Genomic DNA, 16,169 nt, shown 5'->3' on the forward strand with positions numbered 1-16,169 from the left:
ATGATAGTCAAATAAACAGACTGAATATCATGTTTTAATATTTATTTGCCATTATGTTTTAAACAGACATTCAAGCACAGGAGGAGGAACAACCAACATAATTCATTCAAGGCTAACCTTTACTGTACATTTTAAACGCTGCATGTAAGATTCATGTTTTCATTAGCTCAGCACACATTTCAGACACTCACACATTTCAGGTACTGTAGCTTAAGCCTCCACATAACAGTCAAGTTCAGCCGTATCCAGCAGACACACATCTGATCTCTGTGTGGGCATCTTCACCGCATAGTGGATCAGGCCTGAGGGCGACCTCCCGCTGTTATCAGTTATCCTTTATATAAACTACCTCTAGCGGTTGGAGGTAGTTTATAGGCTGGAGTCAAGCCTATGTACTGTGCAGTACATGTTACTCTGCCTCAGAATAGCCTAGTTCATATTAATGTGACACTACTGAATGAATGAATGAATGAGATTTTTATTTTTGAACATGAGATCAAACAATCAAGCATTTTCCACAGGGTTTCACATGTTATACCAAGAAAATAAATTACATGCATGTTCAAAAAAGGAGAAGGAAGAAGCTATTGCTTGTAGTTTCCTACCCCTTTTATAAATCTTTTTTTTTTTTTTTTTTTGACACGGTTACTGTTTGTTTATCAAAAGTACAGTCATTTCTCTAAATAATAAACTTGGTTTATCAGAAGAAGTAATTCTGGAAAGAAAAGAAAGGAAAAAAAAACATATATATATATATATATATATATATATATATATATACATATATTCTAGAAATAAGTACAAGAAAATACTGGGAAAAAGAAGCAAAATATATGTCTGGATATATGAGACAGACAAAAAAAAATCAGCACGACCTCTTATATTTTATAGTTCTCTAGGGTAAACATTTTAAACTGCTTTTTGAATTGAGCGATGTGTAAACTTTCTTTGATCACTTCAGGTAAGTTGTTCCACAGCCTCACCCCGTTGACAGATATGCACATGCTTTTGAGTGTGGTGCGCACCTTGGATTGCAAGAGATTCCCTCTCCTTCTTAAATTATAACCACTTTCTCTTTCTTTGAACCATTTTTGTATATTGTTAGGGAGTCATTTGTTTTTAGCTTTGTAAATGATTAGTGCGGTCTTGAAATCTACTAAATCCATAAATTTTAATGTTTGTAAATTAAAAAATAAATCATTGGTGTGCTCATAATAGCCAACATTGTTAACTATTCTTATTGCCTTTTTTTGCATGGTGCATATTGTCTTTAGGGTGGTTTTGTAGGTATTGCCCCACACCTCAGCACAATAGGACAAATAGGGAAGGAAAAGCGAGCAATAGAGTGTGTACATTGTTTTCTGGTTCAGTATGTGTCTGACTTTGCATAGTATACCAACGGTCTTTGCCAGTTTAGAACAGATGTGTTTGACTTGTGGTTTCCAGTTGAGATTGTGGTCAATTAATACTCCCAAGAAGGAGTTTTCATAAACTCTATCTAACTTGGTGTTATCACACAGTACTTCTATAGCTAAATGTTCTGGAATCTTACGTTTCCCAAAAACCATAAATTTGGTTTTCTTTATGTTGAGTGATAACTTATTAGAATCAAACCACATTCTCAACTTGGTTAGCTCATCAGAGACAATCTTCAACAGCTGTTGAAGGTTCTCTCCTTCACAAAAAACATTTGTGTCATCAGCAAATATTACAAATTTAAATATATTAGAGGTATTAATAATGTCGTTTATATATAATATAAATAATTTTGGACCCAAAATTGAACCTTGTGGTACACCGCAGATTATGTTTGACAGCGTTGACCTTTTCTCTCCCATCTGCACAAACTGTTGCCTATGTTCTAAATAGCTTTTTATCCAATTGAGCCCCATTCCCCTGATCCCATACCTTTCCAATTTCTGAAGCAAAATGTCATGATTAATTGTGTCAAAGGCCTTTTTAAGGTCAATGAATACACCCACAGCGAACTTCTTATCGTCAATGCTGCTTGTTAGTTCTTCCACAAGGTCAATTAGTGCCAAAGATGTAGATCGATTTGGTCTAAAACCATATTGACTATCAGTTAGTATATCATACTTATCAACAAAACTGTCCAATCTGGTTGAAAATATCTTCTCCAGGATTTTAGAAAATTGACACTGACACTTATTAATATCAGATCACGCTCCAAGAAGACTTGACAATGATTTTATTGCTTCTACAAATTCTAACCCCCTGTGTGGCCCATGCTGGAATTGCAAAAAGATGAGAAATGATCAGATATTGGTGGTTAAGAGTGAATAATGACCTCACAACTGTTAATTTAAAATTAGTTATTTCTCTAAATCTGGCTTCAAATATCCCACATTTTTCCACAGCACACGCGCTGGCCCTGCCAACCGCAACCCTCCCCGGGATATGTCCCTACAATGACAGAATCAAAGCTACCCTTGAATAGAGGCCAGTGTGAAGGATATAATGGGATGTGTGGGAGCAGTGGATGGAAAGAAACTATAGACCAAATCACCGTGACGTCACCATGTAAACAAATTTACTTCCGGGTACCACTTGGGAAAGGCGGCAGGTTTAAATGTGCGTGTTGTCATATAAATGCTGTCAAACCCTCTCGTTGTTTTCGGCCGACTACTTTCAATTTAAATGGTTAAACGGTTGGTAAACATGCTTGTCCGACGTATCTAGCCTTTCTTCTGTGTTTGTTTTATGTAGTGTTAGCTAGCTAATAAAGTTTGTTTGTCTGTCAAACTCGCTGTTTTTTTACGTTACAGACAGAGTAACCTCGCGTCACCAGGCTCTTCTCGGCGAGAAAGAGCCTGGTACAGACAGAGCTACTGACGCCAGGTCAATTTAATTTATAGCTTCAAGTCTACTCTAGTCTGGTCCAACAGGTAAATTAGCTAGTCTGGTCTCCACTAACGTTAGTGAAAGTGTTGTTATGAATGATATTAAACAACAACACAACACGGACGAACCATTTTTGTCTTCTTTGTCTGTTTTTGTCTTCAACATGTCAGTTTGTGCCGTCCACCGCCATTATAATGTGTGGACCTCAGGGGTACCCGGAAGTAAATGTAAACATCCCGCTGATTTGGTCTATACTGGTCCGTTTTTGAGAGAAACTGGACTAATAATTAACAAGACTGTAATGGAGTAGGGAAACATTGGATGGATTAGTCCAGAAGGAGGCGGTAATGCAACATCTTGGATGCCAACCGCCGTAAAACCAAACAGAAGCAGAAGCAGAAGAAGAAGATACACGATAATTTGTCCCCATGATGGCGAAGGCATGACCCGCCCCTCTCTGCCTCTGATTGGACTAGCGTCAAACGTTCATCGAATCACATCCGCTTGGCCGAGTGCAGTCAGCCAATCAGAGGCAGAGAGGGGCGGGTCATGCCTTCGCCATCATTGGAAACAAATATCGCTTCCCTGAACAGGAGGACAGGCCTCTGATCAAGGTTTATTTTCTGCTCCGATCCAGTCTACAATTAAACTACATGCGCATTGCGCATGTAAGGCAGTAGCCTGAATTAGACACCAGGGTGTCGTCATTACGTTGTTATTCCACGGAGAATTCCGCAAGTAGCGCTTTTTGTCCTTCACGGGACATCGTAGTTTTGAAGTTCATTCCGTGCGGAAGTGACGTCTTTTTCAGAGTTTACATGTCCTCCTTGATATCTCAATATTCTCAGCAGAATTGATTGCTTTACTGTGGGCATTGTGGTGGGTGGAAGAGGGGGGATTCAGTCAGGCTGTTGTATGCTCCGATTCTCTTTCTGCCTTGATGGCTTTGGGGGGAGGGGAGGGGGGTAGAGCTAGAGTAGATATAGTTGGGGAGTTATTGATGAAACTGACTGAACTAGAGAGGCAGGGGTGTAGAGTGGGTTTTCTGTGGGTGCCAGCGCATGCAGGAGTTGAGGGAAATGAGGAGGCGGATAAGCTGGCTAAGGCCAGTTTGGGTAGAGGTAGTGTAGATGTGCAGGTGGCACTTGGCAAGATGGAGTGTCGGAGCATTATTAGCGAGAGGATTAGTCGGCAGTGGCAGCAGGAGTGGGAGGGTGACCATAAAGGGAGGAAACTATTCAGTATCCAACATTCTGTGAGAGCTGGTAGCAGGCTGAGCATGCCTAGGTCAGATGACATCAAACTGACCAGGCTTAGATTAGGGCATTGTGGGCTGGCAAGTGGGCTGATGATCATGGGGAAACATAAAGATGGCAAGTGTGAGCATTGTGGAGTACTAGAAACTGTGCAGCATGTACTGATGCAATGTTCACACTATGCAGAGGAAAGGAGGGAATTATTTATTGAGCTGGGCAAATTGGGAGTTAAAAGCTTTTCCCTTAAAACACTGTTGGGTGATGGGGTGGCACAAATAAATAGTGTTAGGGAAGTAGTTCGCTTCCTTGTAGCTACAGACCTGTATCGGAGGATATAGGTCAATGGGCAGTGACGTAGTCTAACAGTGTGAGGCAGCAATGCACCAACCCGTGCCTAGTCTGCCGGAAACCCAAAGAAGAAGAAGAACATGTCCTCCTTGTAAGGTAAGCAGTGCTTATGTCGTCCTGAATTATCTTAAAATATCCTCACTAAAACCACCCATCCATTTAATTTGTGTTACTTATGTGTGAGTTGAGATGTTTGTTTACATTTTGGCGGCAGATTTCGGCAGACACTTGCGTTTATTGTGTAAATACTGGCCGCGATATTGACTAGCTTGCTGTGCACTTACCCTCAGGCTCTTTGTTCATCTCAGGACTTCACTGTAAGAGCCCTCCCATCGAGCATAGCATGTTCCTTAGACAATCTGTGTTCGGCATTAAACTCACCTTATTTCTGCACTTTGAAGTCACAGGTAGGGTCGGGTGGGGCAAACTAATTTGTCTTAAAAAAAGAACAGCTCACTTTTTTCCGCAACTAGGCTTCCGATATAATTAGTTTGCCCCACCCGACCCTACCTGTGACTTCAAAGTGCAGAAATAAGGTGAGTTTGATGCCCAACACAGATTGTCTAAGGAAAATGCTATGCTCGATGGGAGGGCTCTTACTACAGTGAAGTCCTGAGACGAACATAGAAAGAGCCAGAGAGTAAGCTGTGCACTAGCTCCCCCATTCAGTGCAGTGTAAAGAGGACGTTTTTATTTAGTTAGGCTGATGTCTGGTTTTGTCATTTAATTTATTTCTACACTGAAACATGTTAAGAGTGCCTTATTTAATTGAAATGTGCAGTAATTGTTATATTCAGTGTTATACATGTTGCACTATTGTTTGTACTGCAACATGTTTGAGTTGAGTTTACATGTCCTCCTTGTAAGGTGGTGAAGCAGCAGCAGAGAGCCATTAAACTGCTACATTGGTCTCAACCACAATCCAGAACGCCTGTGTCCTGTGCTCCTTCTCTCCACACAACACCCCATGATCACACACACCATCAAACACAACGCAGAGTCCCAGGGTGTGTAGAGAGGCTCCAGCACGTGTGGGTTACACGCACAAGCAAGGACAACTTTGGAAACGCAAGTAAGGCTGAATCATCTTGCAGAATTAGATATAGACTAGTGCAGACTGATCATATGGAATTCCATGATCTTCTAGAATCACTTCTTAGAATGATATGATGATCTCCTTTGTTTATGTAGCCTAGTGGTTAATAAAGAGTGTGAGAGAGGCAATAGGCTGTCGAATCTGCTAAGTGTGCACAACCCTCTCTCCCTCTCTCTCACACACACACACACACCTACTACACACACAGGCGCACACATGCACACAACTAAACATCTCTAGCCTATACATTATATTAGCTACATCATTTGGCAGACGCTTTTATCCAAAGCGACTTACAGTAACACATTTTTGTCAACAATAGAGAAATCAAATATGCAACACAATCTATGACAACTTCTGAAGGAATACGAGGGATCAGCCGAGCAGCATTTTGGTAAACAAACCGCGTCAGTGGGTGGCAACGGCAATGGAACCCTATGGAGCCTGAGTTTGAGCATCTGACTCTAGCCGGCTGACCCTGTTTACAATTTAAAAACTGTGACAGTTCACACAACCTTAAGACGACATGCATATATTATAAGTTAAGTTATCCTTTATTTATCCCCATGGGGAAATTCATCCCCATGGGGGATGAATTTCATCCCATTCCATCCCAATTTCATCCCCCATGGGGGATGAATTATACATCAAACTCTTGAGCTAATTCTGCTCTCACTCAGAATGTCAAAATATAAGCAATGTGGTGTATACCTTTTGAGATATTAACGTTTGTTTAGTCATATAGTTAACTGCCGCAGGGTTACGCATTTTTGGGTGGCAGTGACATCACGCTGATTCGTCCTATAGTGGTATGTTGTTTGAGAGAGAGGGAGAGAAACATGTTAGTTCAAGAAGGGCCCAGATGGAGCCTGAAACTAAAAGGTGTGTTTTTAGCCTTTGACGAAAGGTCGGCAGTGACATCATGCTGATTCGTCCTATAGTGTTTTTTTTGAGAGAGAGAGAAACATGTTAGTTCAAGAAGGGCCCAGATGGAGCCTGAAGAGGTGTGTTTTTAGCCTTTGACGAAAGGTCGGCAGTGATTCGGCCGTCCTGACCGAAGGTGGGAGCTCGTTCCAACATTGAGGTGCGAGGGACGAGAAGAGTCGCGAAAAGGATGAGCGACTTTTGAGCCCCCGTAGCGAAGGAGGGGCGAGGCGTCCCGCACTGGTGGAGGAGCGGAGGGAGCAGTGAGAGGTTTGGAGCCTGACCATAGATTGTAGGTACAGAGGGGCTGTCTGGTGTACTGCCCTGTAGGCCAGATCCAGTGTCTTGAATTTGATGCGTGCTGAGATGGGAAGCCAGTGAAGGTCCCGGAAGAGGGGAGTGACATGACAGAATTTAGGTTGGTTGAAAACCAGACAGGCTCCAGCGTTCAAAATGAGCTAAAGCGGTCGGATGTCAGAGGCAGGTAGGCCGGCCAGAAGCACGTTGCAGTAGTCCAGGCGGGAGATGATAAGTGACTGGACCTGTTGTGGTGTCGCTTCCCTGTTTGCGGATGTTGTACAAGGCCCTACAGGAGCGTGCTGTCGCAGCAATGTAGGCCAAGCAAGACAGCTGGTTGTCAAGGATCACCCCAAGGTTCTTAGCTGTTTGGGAGGGAAGCACAGTGGTATTGTCAATGGAGATGGAGAGGTCTGTGAGAGGGCAGTCTTTCTCTGGGAGGAAGAGTAAAGCTTGTTTTATACTCGCTGTGCCGCGAAGGGCGCGGGGGAGGAGCGAGGGGCGCGAGCGTCAAATGACGTCAATGTGTTGGGCGCGACCTCCGTAGGCCGCCCACCGCGTACATGAAGATTTTTCTCACAGCGTGCCCTCTGCACAGCTTCTCTCCAAACATGGACGCATTTGAGCCACTGAGCCCTGAACACTGAGCTGTGTTTTCACCACATTTCTTGACCCATGTGGTAGGCTAAACTTTGATTTGCAACTGTTCGTTTTTAGTCATTTCACCAAGTAAATGTGTTGTGTTGAGAGCATGAGAGCAGAGCTCCGGCTCGCGGAGCCTTGCTCGAGTATAATGAGCCCTTAACTCTGTCTTACCAAGGTTGAGCTTGAGGTGGTGGGCAGACATCCAGTCATCGTTTGAGGCATGCAGAGATGTGGGCCTCGATTTGGGTGTCTGAGGGGGGGAAGGAAAGGTAAAGCTGAGTGTCATCGGCGTAGCAGTGATAAGAAAAGCCATGAGTCATTAGCTGGGGGCGGGTCTGGGAGCGGGTCGCGTGGGGGGTGGGTTTACCCAGGCGACCATTGCTGGGCCCCTGTAGCACAACGACCTCACAAGGTTCCTCCTCAGCCAAGCCAAGTCACTGGGGCAATCCATATGGTGGAAAGGTTTTCTTGCGTTCACTGGGGGTGTGGGGACGCCGCTGTGTCCCGGCCCGGCCTCTCCCACGCCTTATGTGGGGGGGGGGGGGGGGGGGCATCGGTGCTCTTCATCACTGGTCGAGGGCTGCCGGTTGGTTTAGAACAGTTTAGGTAGGCGATAGATTAGCTACAGCCTAAGGCTGACCTGTTATAGTGTTCAGGCAAAGATCAGACTAGAGCAGAGTAGGATAGGCCAGATTAGGCTGTAGATTAGCTAGATACTATGTCCCAGTTAGCTCTGGTTAATGCTTAGAGTAGTCAGTTGTCTGATCTTCCCCCCCCTCTCTTTCTCTTTCCCCCGCTCCTTTCCCTTCTTCCCCCTCCTGTTCCCCCCTCTCCCACATTTCCCACTCCCCCCCCCCCGCCCCCTCTCTTTCCATGCTCTTCCCTCCCCCGCCGCCTCTTCCCACGTTCCCCCTGCTCTCCCTCCCCTGCACCCTCCCACCTCTCCTTCTCTGTCCTCTCCTCCTCTCTGTCCTCTCCCCTCTCTCACATTCCCCCTGCACTCCTTCCCCTGCACCCCCCCCACCTCTCCTTCTCTGCTCTCTCCTCCTCTCTGTCCTCTCGGGGGGGGGGGGGGGGGGGAGGAGGGGGCGGAGAGGTCTGTTCCCTCCGCCGCCTCCTCCTCCCGCGTTCCCCCTGCACCCTCCCACCTCTCCTTCTCTGTTCTCTCCTCCTCTCCCCCTGCACTCCTTCCCCTGCACCCTCCCACCTCTCCTTCTCTGTTCTCTCCTCCTCTCTGTCCTCTCTGGGGGGGGGGGGGGGGGGGGGGGGGATGTGGGACGCTCCCCCTGCTTCTCTACCCTGGCTCTCCCTCCCCTGCACCCCCATCTCTCCTTCTCTCCTCCTCCACATTCCTATTTTCTCCCCACCTCCCCCCTCTCCTCCGTCTATATTGCTCATTCTCTCCCCACCTCCTCCCTCCCCCTGCTCTCTTCTCCCCCACACCTCCCCTCCCTTCCCCTCTCCTGCTCTCTCCTCTTGCTCCTTCCCCACCTCCTATACCCTCCCCACCCCATCACTCTCTCACATTCCCCCTGCTATTCTCCCTTCTCCTGCGCTCTCCTCTGCTCTCCCCTCATTCCTATATTTTCTATATTATCAATTGTTCAAATGTTATCTTTATTCTGTATATTCTTGTTACTGTTGTGTCAGCTAGAATTAGCTAGACATACTTTCTGTGAAGCCCTCTGAGACATGCTTGTGAATTAGGGCTATATAAATAAACTTGACATGAGATGAGATCACATGGCCAAGACATCTGATATAGGAATCTGTCTTAATTTATGAATTGAAATCATCCTCTGCTATTTAAAAACTCACAAATCTTCAACCTTTAGATTGTAATATTTGTATACCTTCAAACCTATGATTATCTCAATACATTTTACGCAAAATGCCATTACATTTTGAACAATTTCCTAAAGAGTTTGAGACCCAAATTTGTAATTAAATTGTATATGACTGATTTAATTTAACCCTGCTGTATCTACAGAGCTGCTTGGTGGGAGGACAGACATCTGGCGTAGGAGGGGAGGACCATTGTCCAAATGAATTCTTCAGAAGAGGTGAGAAAAATATCACTGTTGTATCACTGATGATGTAACACACACACACACACACACACACACACAGTGCCCCTGCCCTAATTCTTTCTTTGTGTCTTTATAGAAACAGAGACACACCAACAAGAGACCCAAACGCATTCACACTGGAGAGAAGCCCTACCACTGTGACCAATGTGGAAGCAGTTTCAGTCAGTTAGGTCACCTAAAAAGCCACAAACGCATTCACACTGGAGATAAGCCCTACCTCTGTGACCAATGTGGAAGCAGTTTCAGTCGGTTAAGTAACCTAAAAACACACAAACGCATTCACACTGGAGATAAGCCCTACCACTGTGACCAATGTGGAAGCAGTTTCAGTGAGTTAGGTCACCTAAAAAGCCACAAACGCATTCACACTGGAGATAAGCCCTACCACTGTGACCAATGTGGAAGCAGTTTCAGTCAGTTAAGTACCCTAAAAACACATCAACGCATTCACACTGCAGATAAGCCCTACCACTGTGACCAATGTGGAAGCAGTTTCAGTCAGTTAGGTCACCTAAAAACACACAAACACATTCACACTGGAGATAAGCCCTACCCCTGTGACCAATGTGGAAGCAGTTTCAGTCACTTAGGTCACCTAAAAACACATCAACGCATTCACACTGGAGATAAGCCCTACCACTGTGACCAATGTGGAAACAGTTTCAGTCAGTTAGGTACCCTAAAAAGACACAAACGCATTCACACTGGAGATAAGCCCTACCACTGTGACCAATGTGGAAGCAGTTTCAGTGAGTTAGGTCACCTAAAAAGACACAAACGCATTCACACTGCAGATAAGCCCTACCACTGTGACCAATGTGGAAGCAGTTTCAGTGAGTTAGCTAACCTAAAAAGACACAAACGCATTCACACTGGAGATAAGCCCTACCACTGTGACCAATGTGGAAGCAGTTTCAGTCACTTAGGTCACCTAAAAACACATCAACGCATTCACACTGGAGAGAAGCCCTACAACTGTGACCAATGTGGAAACAGTTTCAGTCAGTTAGGTACCCTAAAAAGACACAAACGCATTCACACTGGAGATAAGCCCTACCACTGTGACCAATGTGGAAGCAGTTTCAGTGAGTTAGGTCACCTAAAAAGACACAAACGCATTCACACTGGAGATAAGCCCTACCACTGTGACCAATGTGGAAGCAGTTTCAGTCAGTTAGGTCACCTAAAAACACACAAACGCATTCACACTGGAGAGAAGCCCTACCACTGTGACCAATGTGGGAGCAGTTTCAGTCACTCAAGTCACCTAACAAGACACAAACGCATTCACACTGGAACGGGCTACTGGTGTGACTGCTGTAAGAAAATGTTCACTTGGTCATCTAGTCTGAAGAGACACCGCTGCATCTAACCTGAAGAGCGCCCTCCACTGTCTGCAGGCGGAACACACTTCTCTCTGTCCAACCACACATGTAATCAATGAATCAAAGTTCAGTGACAGTCTGATTATGCATAATTATGTTTGTTTCTGACATTGCATTGCTAGAATGTAAACAACAATGTAAGAATGTCATTACAAAGTAAATGGAGAGCTTGTGAAACTGTCTGATTTGTGATTACTACAGCAGAATAACATGCAGATAATATCACCATTATTTTTTCTGAGCCACCATACAGAGCGTCATATTTTGCATTGACATATATGGAAGATATATTGTCCCTAAGGTTTACTAACATGAGATCTGTGGGGTTGGCGACTGTTGGATGTGGTTTACTTTCTCTACTTTTTTCTGATGTGGCTTAAGACTGTTTCATGATGGAGATATGTTACGATGATATGAGTTATAATATATGTGTGAATATTCGATATAGACTGATATGAAAGATGTTATATCAATATACTTTTTAACTATATCGCCCAGCCCTACTCATGATATAATATACAGTCTCTAGAAGTGTATGATACAACTTTTCCCATGTTCTAATCTAGTGTAAAAAAGCAAACAAACTGAAAAAATAAAATAAAAAAAGAAACAAAAATCGCAATAAATCGATAAAATGCAATAATAATAAAACGCAATAAAATGTATATATATATATATATATATATGTGTATGTGTGTATGGAAAACAATAAAACACAAAAAAAATGGTAGGCAGATGTGCTTGGTTGGGGTGGCTTTTGGTGTTTTGTGGTAAAAGTGGCTCTCCTATTGACTTTGTCCTGCCAGTGCGGCTCTCATGGAAAACATAGTGAGGATCACTGCTGTACAGTCTCTGTGGGTGAGGGCTTTGTTATGGAGCGTGTCAGGGTCACTTTCTTTTACAGGGTATCCTATCATATAGTTATTCAGCTGGATATCTTCATTGTGTTTCTCTTTCTACATACAGCTTGTATGCATGTAGCGTTGGCAAGTCTCAATTAGAGAGAAGAGAGTTTTTAGTGAATAGAGACAGAGCAATTACTGCTCTGCTGTGGATGACCGGCTCTTTCTTAGCCTCCAGCTGATTGGTTGATTGCAGACATAGACTGGACAGAGAGCTTGGCTGTCATTCAGACACCTCACCCACCCAATCCCACCGGGGGTGAAAGACCGTCGTCCCCGCACGGAGGTGACGGTTGCCAGGTGACTCCCGATAACCCCCGTCAGGAGAAAAGGCTGCACCAATGTTGTCACATCCTGGGTGACATCAACCGTCTGTGGAGATGTGCATGTGCATACATGCACGTGTGTGTGTGTTTTCACTAGTAATAACTTACATGCCAACCTGCACACTCACCCTGTTAATTCCCAACTAAACTCTAGTCAAAGGATAACAAAGAGAGCTCATTAGAACGAACACAAGAATGAATGAAAGGAGAAAGAAAATCTTTGTGAATAGGAATTGTTAAGATTCACAGGGATGTATTACTGAACGGGCCTACCGGGCTCAGGGGGCCCATAACCCAGAGCCTCTTCACAGGGCCACCACGTCTCTTGCCCAGGCCTGGGACAAACTGATCCCTTAAGGCCCCAACCCTTTATTTTTTACTAAATGTTCCGTAAGTGTATGGACAATTAGAGGGTTATTGTGCTTTTGGCTTTAAATGAGTCTACCTGTGCTGTAAATCCTGTGTTAGATACAAGTGAGTTTATTTCTTGTTATTGTGCTGTTGGCTTTGAGTGTTCAGGTGTCTGTGCTGTAAATCCTGTTGAGATGCAGGTGAGTGTATGTCTGGTCTTTTGCATATGTGTGCTGTGAGGGGGGCCCTTTATGCATCCAGGCCCAAGGGGCCCGTCATGTCATAATCCACCTAGGAATGTTCAGAATTGTCCACAAGGATAAATGGGTGTATTTAATTTGATGATAGTCAAATAAACAGACTGAATATTAAGTTTTAATATTTATTTACCATTATGTTTTAAACAGACATTCAAGCACAGTAGGAGGAACAACCGACATAATTCATTCAACGCTAACGTTTACTGTACATTTTAAACGCTGCATGTAAGATTCATGTTTTCATTAGCTCAGCACACATTTCAGACACTCACACATTTCAGGTACTGTAGCTTAAGCCTCCACATAACAGTCAAGTTCAGCCGTATCCAGCAGACACACATCTGCTCTCTGTGTTGACATCTTCACCGCATAGTGGATCAGGCCCGAGGGCGACCCCCCGCTGTTATCAGTTATATATACTCCTTTATATAAACTACCTCTAGAGGTTGGAGGTAGTTTATAGGCTGGAGTCAAGCCTATGTACTGTACAGTACATGTTAATCTGCCTCAGAATAGCCTAGTTCATATTAATGTGACACTACTGACACTTATTAATATCGATCACGATCCAAGAAGACTTGACAATGATTTTTTTGCTTCTATAAATTCTAACCCCCTGTGTGGCCCATGCTGGAATTGCAAAAAGATGAGAAATGATCACATGTGGGTGGTTAAGAGTGAATAATGACATCACAACTGTTAATTTAAAATGAGTTATTTCTCTAAATCTGGCTTAAAATGCCCCACATTTTTCCACGGCACACACGCCGGCCCTGCCAACCCTCCCCGGGATATGTCCCTACCTGTAACTGCCTGCTAAACTCCTATTGTTTGATTTTGGTTCCCTTTTTGTAATTTGTACTTTCACATTATAAAGAGTTATTTTGTTAACATATTTACCTGTAAAACTCCACAAAATGGCCAACAAGGGGTATAGTATTGCCCCTTTATGTCATGTCAGGTGACTGGGAAACCCTGTTTTCTATAGGCCTACATCACCACCTGTTTTGGGTGGCCTCATTAGTGTGGTGATGGCAAAAGCTAGAGAGCACATGAGTTTGAGAGACTGAAACATACTAGAAGGAAGACCAGAAAGAAACAAAATGTAAATCCTTGGAGGTATGTAGTAGGCTATAGCTAATTTGAAGTTTTGATTGCAGTTGAGTTGTTTGTTTCAAGTTTGATGGTGACATTTACTGTTTGATTTGTCAGTGTGCCAATATGATGTCCAAGATGCATCTGCAAACCCTCGATTAACACCCTTGGTGAGCGGAATGAGGTATGCTCAATCAATTTGTTTGATATCAGCAGGCCACAATTTGTAAGTGTGAATGTACTTCATTTGTTTTGGTCAAGTGGTTTGGCAAAGATTCATTGAGATGTATTGATTTGTCATTCTTGTGTATGAATTTAATGTAAAGTATGTTGGCCTAGTTTTGTAGACAATGTATTGAATTTAGTTTGTCAGCATGTAAACTAGGCCTACTTGTGCCCTTAATACATTTGTGTTTTAGTAGTCAAATTTTAGCTAAATAAATTGTGTATTTTGATAGTGATTTTAACTAGCTTAATAAATTATTGTACAGTTTAATTCGATGTGGGAACTATATGTTGATTTTTGTATTGTATGTTTTATAGTTTTCACGGTGTCTACTACGGTGTGAAGTAAGATCCAATAAACCGTGGAGCATCAGTTTGAGACTCTCTGCCTCCTGTTTACACAAGCCAAGGGCCAGTTACAGTGAAAACTCACCCTGGGAGAGAACTCAACACATCAGACATCCACCCGGCCTGTCATCATCCCTATCAACGAAGCCGAAGCCAACCTACCTACACTCAAATGTCAGGCAAGAACTGAATTTCATGCCCCACAGATGAAGAGACTCAACAAAAGATATCAAGAGATCTATGCACACACACTTTGTGGTTTGAATGTTTCTGGTTTCAGTGCTTTGGATTTTAAGCATCATGGCGTTTACTAAAATGGAAAGTTCAAAGCAATTATTGGTAACAAGGTCCTATGGTATCGTGAATATTATGTTAATGTTTTCATAAATGGTGAATACTGGAACCTGTCAAGAGGTCTTGGTTGAAATGGTTCAGTTCAAGCTTCTGTAACACCCATGTTTATGACATTCATATCGAGCCTGGTTTGTGCTAAAGATTATTTGGGTTTAAATGTGTTTTGTTAGTGTCTGGCTAGAGTAGTAGGCTATCGCATCGTATAAGGTTAAAGTCTCTACTCATAGAGGTTCGTTTACGCCAGACATACTACACATTATGGTCAAAGGTCATTGTCGAATAGTCAAACCAGTCAACCAAACAAAATGTCACTATATGCAGAGGGAACAAGCAAACCCCTCGACACACAAAGGTACAAGCCAAGAACATTGACGGAGAAGGGTCGAGAGATGGAGTATCAGAAGGCCAAAAGGCACAAACTAGCATTTTATAAGGCGTATGACTCCTGGAAACAGGCAGCAAGAGAGAGCAGGACAAAGTTGAGAGCCTACTGTTCTCCAGACGATCTTGTTAAAATCGAACATGACATTTGCACCACACATGACATAGTAGATCTTGAGTACGAGTCCATTTTACGGAACCAGGCTGGCACTCCGGATATCGTGGCGAAAATGGAGGCATGTACAGCCCTGACCGAGGAGGCTGTAGCCCTTGTGACTAAACGAAAGGAAATTGTCCACAAGGACTGCAGTGACCAAGTTGAGGAAAGACAGGCTGAGAAGATAGAAGAGCCCTCTAGTGGGCAGGCCGAAGCTGTCATCACTCAGTCAACAGTGTCCAGTCAGGTAGGTGAAGCAGTATGACAGCAAGAGTCTGAGGCCATTCAGGAGATGGGCTGCACTCTGGTCCGGGTTGTGAAGCCTAAGTCCGTAGGTGAGTCAGGAAGGGCCTTTGCAGGTGTCTCTTTTCAACCCTTACCTGTGGTGACAGAGGCTGTAGATTTCAGTTCGGTTGAGTATGTGGTTGGACACAAGGAGCTTGGTCCACCTAAACTACTAGATGAACAGGCTGAAGAACTTCAGCTAGAGACTCGGAGTCATTCTGACAGTTTTAAGTTAAGAGGAAAGTCTAGCACTACAGACAAGGTAGATGATCAGCAGTCTGAAACTGCAGTGGGGGCTGTGGAGCTCAACCTAGAGAAGGAGCAGAAAGCAGTGCAGTGTGTTTTCAACGCAGGTGCTCTAGGCTTAGTCTCAAAGTCTGAGGCAGTGGTTTGTGCAGTGAGTGTGTTACCTCAGGAAAGTAAAGAGTCAGAAGTGGCACATTTTCCTCCCAAGACAGAAAGCACTAGACTGCCCAACAAGACCTTTACAGAGTTTGAGAAAGAGAACCTGCACTGCTTCCCTCCACGTAAGAAACCATGGAGGCAAGAAGTGCTGGACTGGATCTGGCTTATTGGAGTCAG

At 43.9% G+C, this 16,169-nt stretch overlaps 1 long non-coding RNA gene across 1 annotated transcript; it reads left to right on the forward strand.

The window, feature by feature from the left end:
- Positions 1–5,327: 5,327 nt before the first annotated feature.
- Positions 5,328–9,732, forward strand: LOC310771347. Its single transcript, XR_014552415.1, has 3 exons — positions 5,328–5,538; positions 9,419–9,491; positions 9,595–9,732. It is a non-coding gene; the product is annotated as an uncharacterized lncRNA (long non-coding RNA).
- Positions 9,733–16,169: the final 6,437 nt, after the last annotated feature.

Source organism: Poromitra crassiceps (assembly GCF_964638095.1).
Source record: "Poromitra crassiceps genome assembly, contig: HAP1_SCAFFOLD_550, whole genome shotgun sequence".
NCBI lineage: Eukaryota > Metazoa > Chordata > Actinopteri > Beryciformes > Melamphaidae > Poromitra > Poromitra crassiceps.